Source organism: Rhinolophus sinicus, chromosome 4 (assembly GCF_057876585.1).
Source record: "Rhinolophus sinicus isolate RSI-liver-muscle chromosome 4, RSI-T2T, whole genome shotgun sequence".
Taxonomy (NCBI): Eukaryota; Metazoa; Chordata; class Mammalia; order Chiroptera; family Rhinolophidae; genus Rhinolophus; species Rhinolophus sinicus.
The window spans coordinates 2,780,443-2,786,442 of NC_142504.1; the positions used below are offsets into that span (position 1 = coordinate 2,780,443).

Consider the following 6,000-nt stretch of genomic DNA (forward strand, 5'->3'; position numbering starts at 1 on the left):
AAGACAGGTATCCTCCAGCTTTGTACCCCTGGACAGCAGAGGTCGCTGGACAGCAGAGGTCGCTGCACAGCCAGCTCTGTAGCCCATCTGAGGTTGGGCATCTCAGCCGTCTCTGCATTTTTGCTCCTGGTCGCAAGGGACCAGCCAGGTGAGGAGGACATTGCACCATTGGACCTGTGAGGAGTTCCAATGACCTGCCATACGTAGGCAAGCAAAGGACTCTTACTCATAGGGGCTGATGCTCAAAGCAGGTAACTATCAATTCCATAAGGTTTTACGTGTAGACAGCTAACCTGCACAAAGCACCAGGACGCAAAAATAAAAAAAGCAGGGTCCTCCTTTCAGCAGACCTGGCAGATGACTAGAAAGCAGGATAAGCAAGCACACAAGTTGCTCAAAGCCATGGCTGAATGCGTCAGAAGCAGTGTCTCCGAGCTCTCGCCAGCAGCCTTGCACTGTGAGGGGGTTCACCCAACTCCAAGGGCATCTACCTTCACCACAGCACTTCAAGGTGAAAATCCCCGGGACTCCCACAGCACCGGTGAGCCGGTGAGCTAGTTCACTGGTTTGGACTCACCGAGCTAGTAAATGGAAGAACCAGGAGTCCAGCTGAGATGGCACGCTGTGTGCAATGGTCAGTATTGCCACTGCCCTGAATATCGAGAGGGAGCAAAATGGCGGGAGGGGAATTCCTCCCAGATCCCATCCCCACAGTGGAGGCTGAAACACACAGTCCACTCTGGCTGCTCCAGCCCAAAGAAGAGCCTCAACTTAAGGATCTGAACATTCTAGGAGCATCGGCTCCAAATCCACAGGTAAATTCAATGATTGAAAACAGGAATGATATTCTCCTTTTCCCAGTGGTATCCAGCCATGACACCACCTTCACCCTGTGGGTCCTAAAGCAGGACTAGGACTGAAGGGGCAGGGAAGTTATTCCCACCTGGACACCCCTGCTTGCACAAGAGGGCAGGAGAGCAGTTAGGGGAGCAAAGCACCTCTCATTCCCAAGCTGACCCCTTCCACCGCACAGGCCAGGAGTCCGTGGGTCCCCGAGGCAGGAAGTCAAAACCATTCAATTCCACTTCCAAGATGATTTTTGATAATTCTAGGGCATGGCTTTTTTTCTTGCCATCTCAAAGGAGAGTCACACCATTTTTCCTTCCATTGTTAAAGAAGGGCCGTCAGGCTTTCTAGGAGCTGGTGGTGGTCAGCTTCACCTGCTTGCATCTCCTCCTGGTTAACTGGCCCCATGACCACCAGGAGCACAGACAAAAAAGCCCATTGTGCCAAGACCAGTTCAGAAGCTCCCTGACGCCATAGGTGTCCCGTCAGAGGGAGAAGATGAGGGACAGAGACAGCTCCCAAGATGTGTGCGGCTAAAATACTAACCCAAATTAAATGCCAGCCAGTGCTGGGAGGATAAGCTCAGTTACGAACCCATGAGCACAGACCTGGTAGAAAGTTTCCAGGTCCCCAAAGCACCTGTTTGCCAAGCCTTGCCTACCAAGTAGCTCGACTGTCTTAATTTCTTCTATAACCTCCCATACTTCTACAGTTAAGAAAAAAATACAATAAGTTAAAAAAAAAAATCTCTACCAGCAGAAAAAGTGTTATTTAAATTTTAAACATAAGACTGATTGCTTAATTGAAAGGCAAGCAAGTATTTTCTGCTCACGAGCCCTAAACAAACCCAACTTTGGTTTAACAAGACTGAGACAGATATGACATGGGGTTTATGCCACAAACTGCAAATGCAAAGGTGTCCTTACCGTGAAACAGAACAGAAGTCCCCTGCAGCCAGCTCTCCGAGTTCTGACAGGCAGACCTGCTCGCCCCTCCACACACTTAATTACACGCTACCAGTACACAGGTGTTTCTTCCTTGCAGGTAAGAGGTGGACAGGACTCGGAGGAAACAGGTTCTGTACACTTTGCCCCCTTTAAAGCATTGGGTCTACCAACCCACAATTTCTACAGTCCTAGATGTATAGATGTTTCTGTTCAAGCAGGAGTTTGGTTGCTATACACAGTAAAGTCTTGAACCAGCCGTGTCATCAAAATCAAAGGTTCTGGGCTAGCTCTTAGTTCTGACTTTGTTGTTCTCTCCCAGTGGAGGCTGACTGGCCAGAGAGACGGTCACTGCCACGGGGCCAGTACAGCCCTGGCTTCCGATCCTGGCGGCCACCACCATACCCAGACCCCAACAAGTAGCTGGCGTGAGCCTGCCCAGTTCCAGGGTCCTGGTCCACAAATAAAAGGCATTTTGCCCTGCCAACGCTGCCTCCAAAATGGTACAGAACTCGGGCAATATGCAATTGATGATTTTAGGGGTACACAGCTTTTATTAAAACACCATTTTTTTTATTACAACAAACGTAACTACCATATCAAACTTATGACTCAGTGAATACCAACATTTTCTCCGAAAATAAATATATATTTTCATATAATCAATGGGTGGACAAAAGAAAATGTTGATAATGGCCTCAGCGACAACGACAGAGCTCTGGAAAGCTGGGAGGCCAGGGAGTGGTAACGGGCCCTGCTAGTTCTTGGGTGTGTGACTGGCAGGGGACGTCCTCTGGGCTATTTCTCTTTCAGAGGCAGATGTACGCGTGCAGAAGCATAAAACACACAGGACTGAAAAAAGAAATCCGAAACTTGGGCTCTGGTAACAGCTCTGTCATGTGCTGGCCATGTGACCCTGGGCATGCCAATTTAACCTCTTGAGCCTCAGTTTCCCCACCTGTAAAATGGGGATCCAGGGGCTGTAGAGGGCTAAAAGCAACAAGGCTTCGAACATGTCTCGTAAACTATGAAATGCTACAAAGTATCAGTCGCTACACTTCTCAGTTACACAAGCGCTGGCTGGCGCTGGCTGGGTGTGTAACCCGGTCTGTCCTCAGATTCCCTCCCTGTAATCTGGAGATTGGCCTGTGTGGCCCTTCTCTTTCAAGTATTCCCAATAAAACTCAAATGTTACGTGCAGTAATCCTAGAGTTCTGATGTTAACCGAAAAAGCCAGCCTCCACATCATTCCTGGAAACAAATTTGCTTCCAGGGCTTTTATTGAACAAAATCTTCCGCTAAAAGACACTTCACTATCCCCACAAGTTGGAATTAATTTCTTCTGCTATACAAATCTAGATTCCACCTACTTTTCCTTCTAGAAAGAAAGGGGGGGGGGCTCCAAGTCAACTGCTGTGAGAAACCACCAGCCTCATGCTGTAAACCCCAGCCAGCGCCTGTTGCTCGCTAACATGTGTTCTGAGTAAAACCGAGCGAAATGTTAAGTAGAGCACCATTTCTGAAGCTGGGGGCTCCAAACGGCTGATTCAGCATTTTCAGAAACAAAGTGTTCTGGGCCTGGCCCTGTAAACAGCAGCACCCAGAAAGTTGTGCAATTACGCGTATTCACTCACGAGCGCTACTTGTTTTGGTCTTTTCTTTGCATCTCTTGAATGAAACTGGGTACAACATTTGCGAGAAACCCTTCTTTCTAGTGCATCGCGGATCCAGCACCGTCTCAGTCACCTGTGGCTTCCCTACAGTACCCAAGGTTTCCGTCAAAGCAAACGACAAAAAGTTGGCATTTCTTCCCACCCCAGGAGAAGAGGAACACAATAAAAAGTAGAGAATACCCTAATTTCCATAGCGCACATGCTGCAGGGCCTCGCCAGGCAGGCTTTTGGAGAGGCAATCGGCGAAGGCAGACAGTTGCATCAGAAATTTCCTTCTGCAAACGGTACGGCTCTTATCACATTTCCACGGCTGGCGGGCGGCTAATCCGCGAGCCCTCAAGTTGGGGTTAGGCCCCAGCGGCGGGTAACGGGGTCACTAACGGAACCCAAAAAAAACCATCCCGAGACTGGGCCGCGTCGGGCTGGGGAGTGCCCGGCTTGGCGTGGGCTCAAGGGGGGCTGCAGGGGACCCTCCGGGCGGCCCGGGAGCGCAGCCTCGGCCCTGACCGTGGACGGGCGCAGCCCCCACCTAGCCTGGCCCTGGCCCGTGAGCTGCCGGCGTCGGACGGGATGGTTCAAGGAGGCGCTGCCCGGCTCCACAGCTCCCGGGGAACCCGCGCAGAGCCCGGCCGGCTCCGCCGCGCCCGCAGCCCCCAGCCCGGAGGCGACGCCCTTCCGCCCGCCGCGCCCCCGCGGCGCCCGGCGTCCCCGGCCCGGCGGCCAGCGCGCAGACAATGACTGCACGGGGACCGCCCGCCCGCCGGGCCCCGCCGCGCGGACCACAAAGTAACTTGCGGCCGCGATCCCCACCCAACTCCGTACCTGCGCGGCACCGCTTCGGGGGACCCTCGGCACAGCTGGGGCAGGAGCTGGCTCAGGGGGCGGGTGGGGCGCGCGGGGCGTCCCGGCCCAGCCTAGGGGCTGCGCGCAAACTTTGGCTCCGCGCGGGTCTCCGCGGCCTCCGAGCGTTGAGCCCGCTGCCGGCGCGCCGCTCGGCCCTTCCAGCCTCCTCCTGGCCTCCCCACCCCCTCGAGGGGCTTTAAACGCGCGGGCCCCGCCCGCCTCCGCCGCCTCCGCCTCCTCCCCCGGCCGCTTTTCCTGCTCCTCCTCCCGCCGCCGCAGCCGGGACCGCTCGGCGGCCGCCAGCGCGGGCGGAGCCGCGGCCTAGGCGCAGGGCGTGGTGCGGGCGCGCGGGCTAGGGGGCCGGACCCTCGGGGCCCGCAGCCGGGCGTGGGCGCCCGGGTCCCTGGTCCTGCCTCCCGGGAGCCCCAGACGCGGGACCCCGACAGCCCAGGCTCGAGCGCCGGCGGAAGACACATCGGACCTATCCCGAAAGGCAATTTGCAAACGAATTCTTTGAAACTCAAAGTCTTAACTGTATGGTCCAAATCCTGCATCACCAACACAGTGCAAGGAGGACCGAGGAGGCGCCAATGCTGGGGCCTCTGTCTGGACCGGCGGTCCAGCCCGAGGGAAAAGGAATCTTGGGTTTGCGGTGCCCGCTCACGGCCAGCCAGGTCTGGGGCCTCTTCTCTCTGATCTCAGTTTCCCCATCTGCGTGTGAGCACTGGAGTGAATGCGGGTGGCAGAGGGAGGCCATACATAGGTTCTCAGCGCCCCCAAGCCTCAGTGTCCTTATCTTTGAAATGGGCTAATAAGCCCCCCTGAGGGTGATATCCTAGGGGTTGAAAGAAGTTATACCTGGGACAGTGACTGGCACGGAGGAGACCGCGAATGAATGAAAACCATTATCATTAATATAATTATTAACGTGTCTACGGAGTCAAAATTACAATACAAATAGGATAACAATAATTATGTCTTTTTCTGGATCTTCATGTTATTAAAACAGCTAAAACAATAACTTTTTCTGAGCATTCATTTATGCCAAACGGCCACCAATCTCTCACCCAGCCCCCACTCTGGCCCTCTGAGGTTGTCACTGGGAGATGTCCACCGTGCAGATTAGGAAATCCAACCTCGCAGAGGTTAAATACCTTGCCCAAGGTCAAGTAGCTGGTAAGTGCAGAATAAGGACGATGCCAAAGCCCTTTTCAGGCACTTTTTATAGCTCCTGCTTTTCACACCTTTGGATGGATATATCATGAAAGGTCACCCTTTCCTGTAACTGAAATAGGCCTCCTGAAAATGTCTACCCATTGGTCCAAGCCCAGAAAACCATGAGATGAAAACCTAGAGAGAATGACGTGAAGGATCTTGGATTCCTGGGAGAACAGAACACAAAGGACTCGAGAGAAAATTACAGAAGAGAAAACTCAATTTGGGCCAACTTCTTACAAGTGTATGAGGTTGAACCTTGTAGCTTTGCCGAAGGCACCACTCAGCCTGCACCAGCCACGGGCTTGTGTAGATGTCTGAACGGCACCTGGGAACAGAACATCGTTTTCTCCTGAGTCCCATGCAGGCAGGTTTCATGCACTATAGCCCTGAACCCCTATATCCTTCGATGACTTTCCTAAGAGTAGGGAAGCACAGTTAGCAAATTCATACATTTATATTGATAAAATACATGTGTC

General features: G+C 53.2%; 1 protein-coding gene across 4 annotated transcripts in view; it reads right to left on the reverse strand.

Annotated features, from left to right (window-relative positions):
* The window catches only part of GRB10 (growth factor receptor bound protein 10), a 127,392-nt gene extending 122,860 nt beyond the window's left edge, over positions 1–4,532 (reverse strand). For 3 of the 4 annotated variants that reach the window (XM_074341042.2, XM_074341040.2, XM_074341041.2), the window contains exon 1: positions 4,286–4,528. The gene's annotated coding sequence lies outside the window, so the exon portion shown is untranslated. Of the gene's footprint in view, positions 1–4,285 lie in introns of all 4 variants that reach the window. The other variant, XR_016021011.1, reaches the window with a different exon arrangement.
* Between the last annotated feature and the right edge of the window lie 1,468 nt (positions 4,533–6,000).